Source organism: Lathyrus oleraceus, chromosome 7 (assembly GCF_024323335.1).
Source record: "Lathyrus oleraceus cultivar Zhongwan6 chromosome 7, CAAS_Psat_ZW6_1.0, whole genome shotgun sequence".
Classification (NCBI taxonomy): domain Eukaryota; kingdom Viridiplantae; phylum Streptophyta; class Magnoliopsida; order Fabales; family Fabaceae; genus Lathyrus; species Lathyrus oleraceus.
The window spans coordinates 106503018-106515539 of record NC_066585.1 but is presented as its reverse complement, the minus strand read 5'-3'; the positions used below and the strand labels follow the sequence as shown (position 1 = coordinate 106515539).

General features: G+C 32.0%; 1 pseudogene; it reads right to left on the bottom strand.

The window, feature by feature from the left end:
- Positions 1 to 5387: 5387 nt before the first annotated feature.
- LOC127102263 (protein FAR1-RELATED SEQUENCE 11-like) lies at positions 5388 to 9103 on the bottom strand (annotated as a pseudogene).
- Between the last annotated feature and the right edge of the window lie 3419 nt (positions 9104 to 12522).

Genomic DNA, 12522 nt, shown 5'->3' with positions numbered 1-12522 from the left:
AATCATCAAAAATAGTAAAATGCTTCAAATTGATCCCAACTTTTTTTTCATAATCTTGTTTTGATCTCTAGTTTTTTATAGGATTTATTTCATGATTTGTTTGATTCTAGATTTTAAATTGTGAATTTTTGATTGAACCATGTGCTAAATTGACATGTCATGATAAATGCCTTGTGAAATACTATGTGTTGATCCAATTGATCTGAAATTTGGTATGCTTAATCTTCACATGTGATATGATTTTTGAGAATTGGTTTGGAATTTTTATCATATGATATCACTGTTTTTGACACATGAAGATGTAGTGTGACAATTTGTGTCACATTTTTTGCATTCAATTTGTGTATTTTTGTTCACCTATCATTTGAACTCTTCTGGATTTGAGTTTTTGCACATTGATTGTTCATAACATGAGAAACTTACATAAAAAATTTCATAGCCATTGCTTGCTTCTCTGTTTTGATTTGGATTTTCTAATTTGGATGTCCATTTTGTGCACATTTGCTTGCCTTTGCTTTACATTGATCATTTGAGCTACTTGCCTTGTGAATTGATGCTAGTCCTTTTGAGGACATTTTTTTGATTGTTTGAACTTGCAATATGTGAAAGATTGAGTTCTGTTTTGGTCATTTAGTTTGGTTTTGAACTTGGTCTTTGTACTAGTGTTTTGTACATGAACTAACCTTGACTTGTGTTTCAGGTTTGGACACTTAGCCTTAATGGTTGAGTTGCTCACCTTTTGAGATGCAAATTGGATTGTGTTCTGACTTCTTTGTGTTTTGTAGGGATTTAAGTTGATGTGTTGAGCTCATTGCTTCATTTGATTGCTTGGGCATTGTTCATTGAATTGTGTAACAGTTGGATAGATTCACTGTTTGTCTATTGGTTTTCTGACTGAAATATTAACTGTTTAGCTTTTGTACAGGTACATTAGTTGCTTGCTTTTAGCTCTTGCTTAAGCTTTGGAGTGTGGTTGACACACCACTTAGGTAGTTAGCCTCTTACTCCATGTAGTCTGGAAGTCCTGTCACCTTTTTGGCAGGCATTTGGCTGAAGTCCTCCTTAAGAGGCTCTGATTGTGTTTGTTTACCTTTGTCCCAAAGACCTCCATGATGAGGCATGAGATACTTGATAAGACCTCCAAATGAGGCAATTGACAGATAGAAGGGATTAGTAGCCAATCCCCTGTTATTCAGTGTGTCGTTCATTATGCTCGCACTACGTGCTGATGCTCTTGAACATGTACCCAAGATCTTTGTATAGAGTCAGTCAAGTGGAATAGGGTCCCTCTTTCTGGATCCCCACGCTTTCTTTGATTTGAGATCACCCAGGCCAGGGTTAAGAGCATGAGGTCTCATCCTCATTTACCATCTTTGATCAGCTTCACCCTAACTCTCAATCTTAGTGGTTAAGAGCTACAGATTACCCTTTACAGTTTGGCTTGTTTGTCGAGGTTGACATGACCCCTCTTGACTAAAGCCTTACCCCCGGATGTTTGAGCCCCCTTGTTGGTGTGTTTCCTTTATGCATGTTTGTTGTGGTATGATATGATCGTCTCCCCATAGGATTGCTAGGCTTCGTATAGTCTCTCGTTTGCATGTCAATTAAGGTAGCACGGTTCCTTCGTCTAGGACTTCCTTTTTTGCATGAGCATTCCTAAAACACAAACAAACTCTTTGATTATATTTTCTTAAGGACACATTAACTCCTTCTACTACAGATGGGTAAGTCTCCAAAGGTCGAGCATCCGGTAGATTGCGTAGTAACGTCGTTCATCCAAAAAACACAAAACAAACAGAAATAGGTTAGCCGAGCTACGACGCTCTGATTCTCAATCCTTCTTGAGATACGTATGCAGCAGTGTAGGGCCTGTGCGAGCAATAACTCTTTATTTTTCCCTACTTTGATTTTCTCTCTTTCGCATAGCATGTAGGACTTTTTATACACACACTTTAGATATAAATAGCAAACGTGGATCCTGTGGAGTACCACAGACGTGAAGGGGTGCGATAACCTTCCCTTCACGTAACCGGCCCCCTTACTCAGTTTTCTTTGGTTCGAGACTTTGTTTTATCCGTTCCCTCTTGGTTATGAAGTACTACCTTTCCCTCCTCTTGGGATAAAAGTACATAGCTGGCGACTCTACTCTGTTTTCCTCGCCACTCTTTTTCGCGTTTGTACCTGGATTAGGGAAATCCTGGGGAGCGACATATACAACTCATAAAGTTGTTGTTTCTTCAAGATCTTTGCTCGTCCTTGAGCTAATCACCTTCCTAGAACCAAAGAGATCCAAGATTGTGTAAAGAATGATCTTCACTCAAGCCTACCAAAATTTCCTTGTGCGAGTCTTTGAATTGTTGAAGGAGTTAAAAATTCAAGATTTTGTCTGCAATAATCTCATCTCTTGGTAATCCCATTAGCCTCATATGGAGTCATGAAACAAATTTGTATGAAGATGAACCTTAGAGTAATCGAAAGTATTTTGCTTTAAAGCCTAAAAGAAATAAGTCCTAAGCCCTACAAGCTGAGAACTTGATGATGAAGATCTTAAAGAAGCATTAAATGCTAATGAAATTTCCCTAATCTCCAAAAGTGGAAAATGTCTATGAAGCATAATGAAGAAGCAATTACTAAACAAGGAGTCCAGTATTCCAATGATCCAATAGACAAGAAGAAAGGTCACATATAAGTTTTTGTTATAAGTGCAAAGAACTAGGATACTTCATAATTGAATTTCTTAAGTTTGGAGAAAGAGAGATACAAGAAGACTAGATAGAGAGGAAAGAATAAATGACTCATATGCACATGGGATCAATTTGATAAATTATCATACGATGATGAGATGCAAATGTTGCTCTAATGACCTCAACATCCTTTGATGTGAAACTCGATGATACAACAAATGACAATGATGAAGTCGTGGTATTTTCTAACTTATATTGTGATGAACTAGTTGTTTCTTTAAGTGAGCTACTTGGTAAAATTTAGAGAACAACTATCAAGTATAAAGGTCTTACAAAAATATGAAAATCCATTAGAATATCATGAAAGTCTAGAACATGAAATTTATGTTTTTAAAAATGAAAATGATGTTTTAAAAAATCAAACATCTCAATCTTCCAAAATAAGTGTAAATAACTCTGAGAAAGTACGAAGGAGCTTTTCAAGAGTTCCTAAAAAATATCATAAATAAAAGTAAGATGGATCCTTTGATATATGGTGTAAGAAGGAATAGTAAGGAAGGACTAATATATGTTGATGGGATTTTAGTTCAATGTTATGATACTAAATTTATATGTTTCAACTATTTAAAAGGAGGTCATGATAAATGATATTGTGAGAGACATGCCTAATATGAAGTATCAATCCATTTATCTTTGTGAGTCTGATTGAAAGGGAAACTTGTGATAACTTATTTTCATTCTAAAAAAGTGTTTCATCCTCTAGACCATTGAAGTTATTACACATTGACTTGTTTTAGCTAATGAAAAATACATTAATAAATGGTAAGCAATATGAACTATTTATCGTTGATGACTACAAGAGATGGACATATGTAAAATTTCTAAGCTCAAGGATGAATATCATTCAGTATTTTTAGTATTACGAAAACAAGTGCATGTTGAAAAAAGACTTAAGTGATCATGGTGAAGAATTTAAAAATGAATCTTTTGAAAAAAAATTGTGAATAAAATGGTATTTCCCATGAAAAAAAACTGAAAAAAATTGTGAATAACACTATTTAGGAAAATGGCTAATAAAATTTTGATTGTTTAAATCTATTCGGATGATATTATTTTTGGTTCTATAAAGTTGTGTTCTGTCAATAATCTTCTAAGATAATGCAAAAGGAATTTGAAATGAACATGTGGGAGAATATAAATTATTTCTTGAGATTCAAATCAGTTAATGTTTGAGGGAGTTTATATAGATCAAAATAAGTATATAGAAAAACTCTTGAAGAAATTCAATATTGAAAAATATTAGTCAATGCTAACACTTATGCATCATACTTGTAATCTTGGAAAAGATGAGACAAACTCAAAGGCATATCAAAGATGTAAAAAGGTATAATATGATCTCTTATACACCTCTTTTCCTTTAAAATTGATATTTTATTCAGTGTACGTTTGTGTGTTTGATTTCAATAAGATTCAAGAGAACCCCACTTAGCAGTTGCTAAGAGGATTCTTAGATATCTTAAAGGAAATACTGACATTGATTTGCTTAATAAGAAGTTAATTGATTACAAGTTAGCAGGGTTATGTGATGCTAAATTTGTTGGAGATATAATTTAAAGAAAAAACATCAATGATTTTTTTTTTTAATTTATTGGTGTAAACTTAATCTCTTGGTCCAACAAAAGAAAATTAACAATAACATTGTTAATAGTTGAATTTGAATACATATCCACTACATATTTAAGTACTCCATTTCTCTGAATGAAACATTGACTATAACATTATCATATACTACACTCGTCCCTAATTATAAGATCCTCTTCAACTTTCAAAGTGTATTAGTTTTTTTTTTCAAACATATTCTTAATTATATTATATATATTTTTGCAATATATAATAAATACTCTTATATAAACATTGATTATTTATCTCTCCTAAGGATAAGCTTGTAAAATTATATAAATAGTCAATAAATTTAATACTCTTAGTAACTTTCTAATCTAGCGTAACTTAGGCTACAAGATCTTATGTGATAATAATTCTTATGTATATCTAAAAGGGTCTTGCTATCATACGCCCCAGGGCACATGTTAAGTTGTAATTAATGATAGTTAATTTCATCTATTTTATTTTAAAACATGTAAGAATTAATTATAATAATTAAAATATTAAAATTTATATTTATTAAAAATGATTAGGACGAAATTATCCTTTCACATTCAGTTTTTTATGTTTTCAATTTAAATTTAATGAGAATGTTTAGAATCATTAAAGATTAAGGAAGACAAACTTTTATTTTATTTTATTTTTCAATTTGAATTAACTTAAAATTGATTTGCTTTAAATTACAATAATATATTACTGCAAGAGTTATACTGAAAGTTTTTTTAATATAAAATTAAAATGCTTTAAAAATACAATAATGTAGCAAAATAAATTATAGTTCCAAATATATCATTCAAATACATTTTTTATTTTAAAATTACTCAAATAAAAAAAATATTAAGATTACTCTGATGGTCTTCATACATATATCATCAATTTCTTCCTGTTATAAAAATAAAAACAAAAAAAAACATATAGTTTTACAAATTAAAAATATAAAAAAATAAATATATATATATATATATATATATATATATATATATATATATATATATATATATATATATATATATATATATATATATATATAAATATAAGTACCTAAATTTTGGGTAGAAGAATTGGATTTAAATTTGCATCTTGACATATTTTATGCTTCTTGTTTTTAGTGTGGGCAGAAAATTGAATATTTTCTTTTAGAGGACATGTTGCAATATTATGTCCTATGTCTTTGCATAATCCACAAGTATTCATGGTATGTGAAAGTTGTTTTCCATCTTTAAGACGTCTTCTTTTAGGACGACCTTTTGTTTTGGAAATCGGAGGGTATTGAACAATATCATTCGCACGGGCTTCATTGTTGTAACATATTATTTGATCCTTAAACACAACATTGATTGATTAAGGATTTGCATCTTCATCCTCGTGTGATACTTGAAATCGCCATCGTGATGACAAGTAATTAGAAGGAATTTCATGACAATCTTTATGAAGAAAAATACTGAGAATGTGTCGACATAATATCCCCAAAACTCAAAGTGCTTACAACTACATGTAGCTATTTTACCATCCCAAAAGACCATGTGTTTTCTACTATTAGTATCTTTATAATACTGCAACACAAACACATTACCGTTTTGATGATGAATTGAATATTGGACGGACCTTTCAAACTCCTCTTGAAACTTTTGAAAAGCAAAATATGTGAGAAGACTATGAGCTTGTTCTTGCAAAGGTGATATCAGATTCATGTTCAATCTTTTGCATTTTTCTAACATTATATCATGCTCTTCTTTTTGCTTAATATTATTGATTGCTAAATCAATCTGAAATTAATTTAAATTAATTAAAACATAATTGTATAAGATTATAACAATGATGATATTTTAGAAATCAGAAGATACCTATTTTGTAAAATCATTTAAAGTTGTATGGAAATTTATGAATCTTTTGATAAATGCATTAATACTCTCTGATCTACCTGTGGTTGTCATTCCACCAAAGAAATAGTCACGAAGATAAGCGAGTGCCCAATAACTTTTAATTTCATACAACCCTTTCACATATTTATTTGATTGCAAGTTATACTTAACAACAACTTTTGGCCAGTGATGTTCAAATTCTTCATGTGTCTCCAATTTATACAAGTCATAAAAATCAGAACACCATTTTGGATATTTATCTCAGAGGATAGCATTAAACCAATAACTAAACTTGAAAGTGACGTGCCATATGCAAAAACTGTGTTTTGTTGATGACAACTCTTTTGAAATTGCTTCTTTCATCCATGGATCTTGATCTGTTAATATAGTCTTTGGTGGCTTCTTCATCAAAGATATAAAAGTCTACAAAAAAATTATGTAATTAAAAAAAATGATACAATAACAAATGATATAAGAAAAATTATGAAATTAAGCTTAGAAGTTACCTTCATCAACCAACGAAATGCAGAAGTTTTTTCATTTCGTAAGAGTGCACATCCAAAAAGTATAGTATTTCCATGACTATTCATACACACAAAAATTCCAAATGGCATTTCATAAGAATTTACCTTGTATGTAGTATCAAACACAACAACATCGCTATATTCTTGGTACCAATCAAAACAATAAGCATGAGACCAAAATATATGCTCTAACCTTCTTTCTTCGTCAAGTGTATATGCATAATAAAATTTAGAGCAACTCTTCTTTGTATCCTCACAATACTTAAGAAGATCAGCAACATCAGTTATTTCAACTTTTTTCTTGGCTTTCAAAAATAGATTCCGAACATCCTTTTCAATAAATGGAAGATAACCATGCTCCACATTTTTTTCTAGCTCTATAACACGCATTAACTGTCTAACTGAAAGTCCACCTTCCTTTAACAAGAAAATTCGTTCAGAATAATCATCTGAGATAATTTGGTTAGCTGGTAAGAACCGCACTTCTGATTGAGTTAGCAAAGTATGATTATGTTCAACAATAAATGTTGTAACTCGCCACTCACTTGAAAACATATCATGAGTTTTTTGCAAAGAAATTCGCAAATGAGCTTTACATTCACACCTAGTTAATTCTCTATTTCTTTGTTCTTTCCATGGTTCTATGATTCTCAAGGAAGTTCTACCTTCACTATGGCAAAAGAAATCATGCCTACTCACAATTCCATTTTATTTGAAGAATCTACCTTTTCGAATTGAGAACCCGTGTAGATATGCATATCTCTTATAAAAAATAAATGTTTCTTTCTCACTAAGAAAAATTTGACCAACAAAAGGAACAATATTTGACTCCTTAAAAGTGTGACCTTCACTACTTTCTTGTAAAAATCCATTTATCTCAATATTTTGACTAGAAATCACAATATTTTCTTTCTCATAAATTCCAATTTCTTCAACTTCGTCTATAATATTACGACCAACAATAGTTTCAGAAGAACCATTTTTTGAAGAAACTTCTTCGACTGAATTTTCAATATTCAAACTCAAATCCAAATCTATTATATTGTTCTTTCCATTTTGTATTTATCTTCCAAAAATAAAAAGAACAAAAAAGGTTATTCACATGACTATGGAAAGTTATTTAAAAAAAATTGGAATCATAAAATAGCATAAAAAAAGATAAAAAGATATATGACATACCTGAGTAAGGAAAATTCTTAAACTGTCATACCCGAGTAAGGAAAATTCTTAAATTGTCATACTTGAGAAGATTTCAATTTTTTTTTATAAAAAGAAAAATAATGCAGGAAGCGTGAAATATTTGAGAAAATAAAAAGTCTAGGTGATATATCAAATGTGAGGATAATTTTGTTATATATTTCTTTAGTACCGGTAACAATTAATGTATTTAATTATTACATATTTCAAAATAAAGTAGGTGGAATCTTTAATCATTTATTCTTCCCTAACTTGTGCCCCAATGACATAAGATATTATTTGCCTATCTAAAAATCTAATTTTATAATAAAAATCAAATATATTAAAAGTAAATATCATTTTATTAGAGACTATATTTAAAAAAAAATTTGAATATTAATTTGATACAAATCATCTATGAGTTGACAAATTTATTAAACCTTTAACTTAAGATAACTTTAGTTTTATAGAGAAAATTTTAAATGTTCACTTTATAAAAGAATGATTATTTAATTTTAATTTGTTTTTTTCCTTCATAATTTCATATGTCTCGTGTTCATAATAATTGTTTTTGGAAAAGTATAATGGTGACCCTTGATTTACTGTGTTTTATTTGGTGCACGTTTTTTCATGTGCTCTTTTATGATAACCATTACTGTATTTGTATTAATTAATTCTATGTATTTTAAATTCTTTATTATTTTCCTTATAAATTCACACCACTCACTTACACACAACTCACATCACCTTACACTTTCAACCTTTAAACTTTTCTAAACTCGTTTTCTCCATCTTCTCAAAATTCTTCATCATGAAATCTACTTGGTTAATCTTGAGAAACATCATCATCTTTTGTATAAGAAGTAGTATGCAACTTCAAGCCTTCATTTTGAAACACCGCAGAATCAACAACCATCAACCCATATAGTAGATTATGGCTCTCTCTCCTTTCCCAACCTTGTTTATTCAAGCACTATTAGTGTGGCCATTTATAGTCATGTAAAATCAGTTTTTGCTCATATACCGCTAAGTCTTACCTCTAAGAATTTTATGGAGATTGAATGTCTCTAAGAATATTCACAGTTCAAACCTGAGACTCATTATTTTTATATATTTGAAGATGGGCAATTTTTTCACTGTAGCAAACCTTCCTTTTGTTACTGTTGCAACCTAACTCCTCTGTCTTCTCCGTCATATCTTTTCGTCTGGATCTCATGGCTTTCTCCATTCCTTGGTCTTGACTTAATTCTTCTCATTCTAACGCTCTAAAATCTTCCTCCTTCATTCAGAAGAAGTATTTTTCTCAAGCTCTTGAGATGGTTTATAACATTCCAGTTAGTCAGCTCTCTCAAACTGTGGTTAATGGGGACTGTATCTCCATCACCATTCCTGAAGATGGGTACCAAGCTGGTATTGATTCCTGTAAGTACAACCTTCACGGTAGAGTCATTTGCCCTAAAGGGCCACCTCTTTTGAAAGTCAATGCCTTGCGTGACAAACTTCTAAGTACGTGGAAGGACCTCAAAAATGGGGTGTCACTTCTTTAGGGAAAGACTTTTATGAGTTTTCCTTTTAAGATCTGCAAAAGGTTCGCTCCTCTGGTTCATGGAATCTGAATCATGGTTTTCTCAAGCATTTTGCGTGGACTTGTGATTTCGATCGTAACATCCAACATCAAACTTCGGCCCAGGTTTGGCTTCATATTTTTGGTCTGGCGCAAGAGTATTGGTGTCCTAAAATTTTGTTTGCTATTGCAAGCAGTGTTGGCACCCCTATATATACTGATTCGACCAGAAACAAGTATGTCTTTGATAGAAACTTTGGTCATTTTTCTAGGGTTCTTATTGATATTAACTTGTTGAATAAGCTGAGATACAAACTCTTAGTTGAAAGAAAAGGTTTTTTTTTGTTGAAATTGGAATATGAAAACATACTAGATTTTTATGACAAATGCAAGGTCATTGGTTATGACAATTCCTATTGGAAGAAATTCCCAACCAATGGGGAGGATACCACAGTTCAAAAACACAACCAATCTGTTTGAGAAGATGTGATAGTTCAAGACGCCGTTGACACTCTTCAACAAAACGTTTCTTATTCATCATTCCGACGAGCATCGAATATTGTGAGACTTCTTCTTTTTAGTGCAACATCTTTGTGAGACAAACCACATATTCACCCAAAATTTTAAGGTGATAGGTGAGTGAGTTCTCTCACTTATAAATGCTCAAGTCTCCACATTACCAATCAATGTGGGACTATTATCCACATTACTCACACTTGATACATTTTCAATAGTTATAAAAACAAGGAGGGCATCCCTGTTGTCAATGTAGTTGACGTTAGCACCAAAGGGAATAAATCCCTTCTTTCCAAAGAGAGTGTTAATGTTGATACCACTGCTACCGAAAATTCTGATGAATTATTTGTGGAACCTTAGGAAAACATTCATGTCTTGGTGATTGCTAATCCTGTCTCTTAGGATGTAGAAATCTCTCATGTTGTTGATATCCCCCTTTATCAACCCATTGGAGAAGGGCTTGACAATGATGATAGCATATATGATCTAGATTTTATGGATGTCACACAACCTTTTGATGGTGAGCTTGTTGCCCCTTCATAGAATATTGATAACACCATCTTCCTACACAATTCTTGGGTTGCTATGACTGAGATTGAGGATTTGGAGGTGGATGATCAAGACTTTCAGCCAATGGTGCCTAGATCAAGAAAAAAAGACCTGATAAAGGCCAAAACTGTAAGTTCTAAGATTCCCTATACCACAAGGTCAATGGTCGTTTTTTTTTCAAATCTTCCTAATGATTTATCTTTATTGGAATGCTAGAGGTTTGGCTAACTCCCCTACAAAGTTAGTCCTCAAAAGAATTATTCTTAAACATAAGCTTATTTTTATATTTCTTACTGAAACTTGGATGGATGCTGAAGATTTCTCCAAAACCTGGCTCAACAAGCTCTCTCTCAAGTTTTTTGCTATTAACAATAGAGATCAATTGTCCCCCAACCTCAGGTGCCTTTGTTCCATAAACTTTTCTCCTACTGTTGTTAGTGTGGATGACCAATGAGTGACTTTATTTATTAATAATGATGGCCTCCCTCTTCAATTTTCTGTCATATATGCCTCCACTTGTTACATTAAAAGTAGAACTCTCTAGAACACTCTTAAATTAATCCATGATTCCCATTCTGGCCCATGATGTTCTATTGATGATTTCAATATGGTCTTGGGTTCTGATGAGTATAAGGGAAGACATTGCCCTGTCTTCACTCCTATGGAAGACTTTAGGGTGTAGATTGATTCTAACAATCTTATCCATCTCCCTACCAAAGGCATTGAGTTTACTTAGAACAATGGTCGTAAGAGCAACAATAACACCCAAAAGAGGCTTGACAAAAGCATTTACAATTTTGATCTTATTGATGCTTACTCTTCCATTTCCTTCTCTACTCTAACCAAACCCAGATCAGATTATTTTCCTCTCCTTTTACAGGTTATTACCAATAGTATAAGGCTCCCATCTCCTTTCAGATTCTTCAATATGTGGAGTCTTCACAAGGGTTGCAAGAGTGTTATTTTGGACAACTGGGATACAAGAGTTATAGGATGTTCCATGTTTATTTTGAATAAAAAGCTCAAAATTCTAAAAAGAAAACGCAAGGATTGGAATAGACCAGTCTTTGGGAATGTGCATGACAATATCAAGATTGCTGAAGCCAAGTTGGATGGAGCGTAAAATATCATTGACAACTCTGGCCATAGTGACCTTCTTGCTGATAAAGAAAGACAAGTTCTTCTTGATTTGGATCATGATCTCTCTTTTGAGGAGGATATTTGGAAAGAAAAATCCAGAATCAAATGGGCTCTAGAGGGTGACAAAAACATAACTTATTTCCACAAATTAGCTCAAATAAATCACTCCACTAAAAAAATTGTTTCTTTGAAAATGGATGATAGAATCCTTACTAATCAGTTTGATATTTCTTCTCATGTTGTGAATCATTTTACTAGTCTTTTTAATTCTACATCTTTTTTTGTAGTACAATGATCTAATTCATGAAGTTATTCCCTTAGTCATCATTGAGGACATCAATCATATGCTTACCATCATGCCTTCTGATGAGAAGATTCAAAAGGTTGTATTTGCTTTGAATCCTTCTAGTGCTTCTAGGCCTGATGGTTTTGAAGGTGGTTTTTTCCAAACTTATTAGGATATTATTAAGGAAGATATGGTTAATGTTGTGTTAGAATTCTTCACAACCAATTGGATCCTTCCTAAATTCAATTCTAATTCTATTGTGCTCATTCCAAAGATGGATAATGCTGATATAGTTAATCAATTCAGAACTATTGCCATGGATAACTTTAAGTTCAAGATCCTCTCTAAAATTATGGCTGACAGGCTTGGTTCTATCATGCCTACTATCATTTCTAAGGAGCAAAAAGGTTTCATTCATGGAAGACTCATCAAGGACTGCATTACCATCACTTCTGAAGCTTCTGATATTCTTCCTAACAAGTCCACTAGTGGTAATCTTTGCCTCAAGAATGACATGGCTAAAGCTTTTGATACCTTGGATTAGAGCTTTCTCATCAAG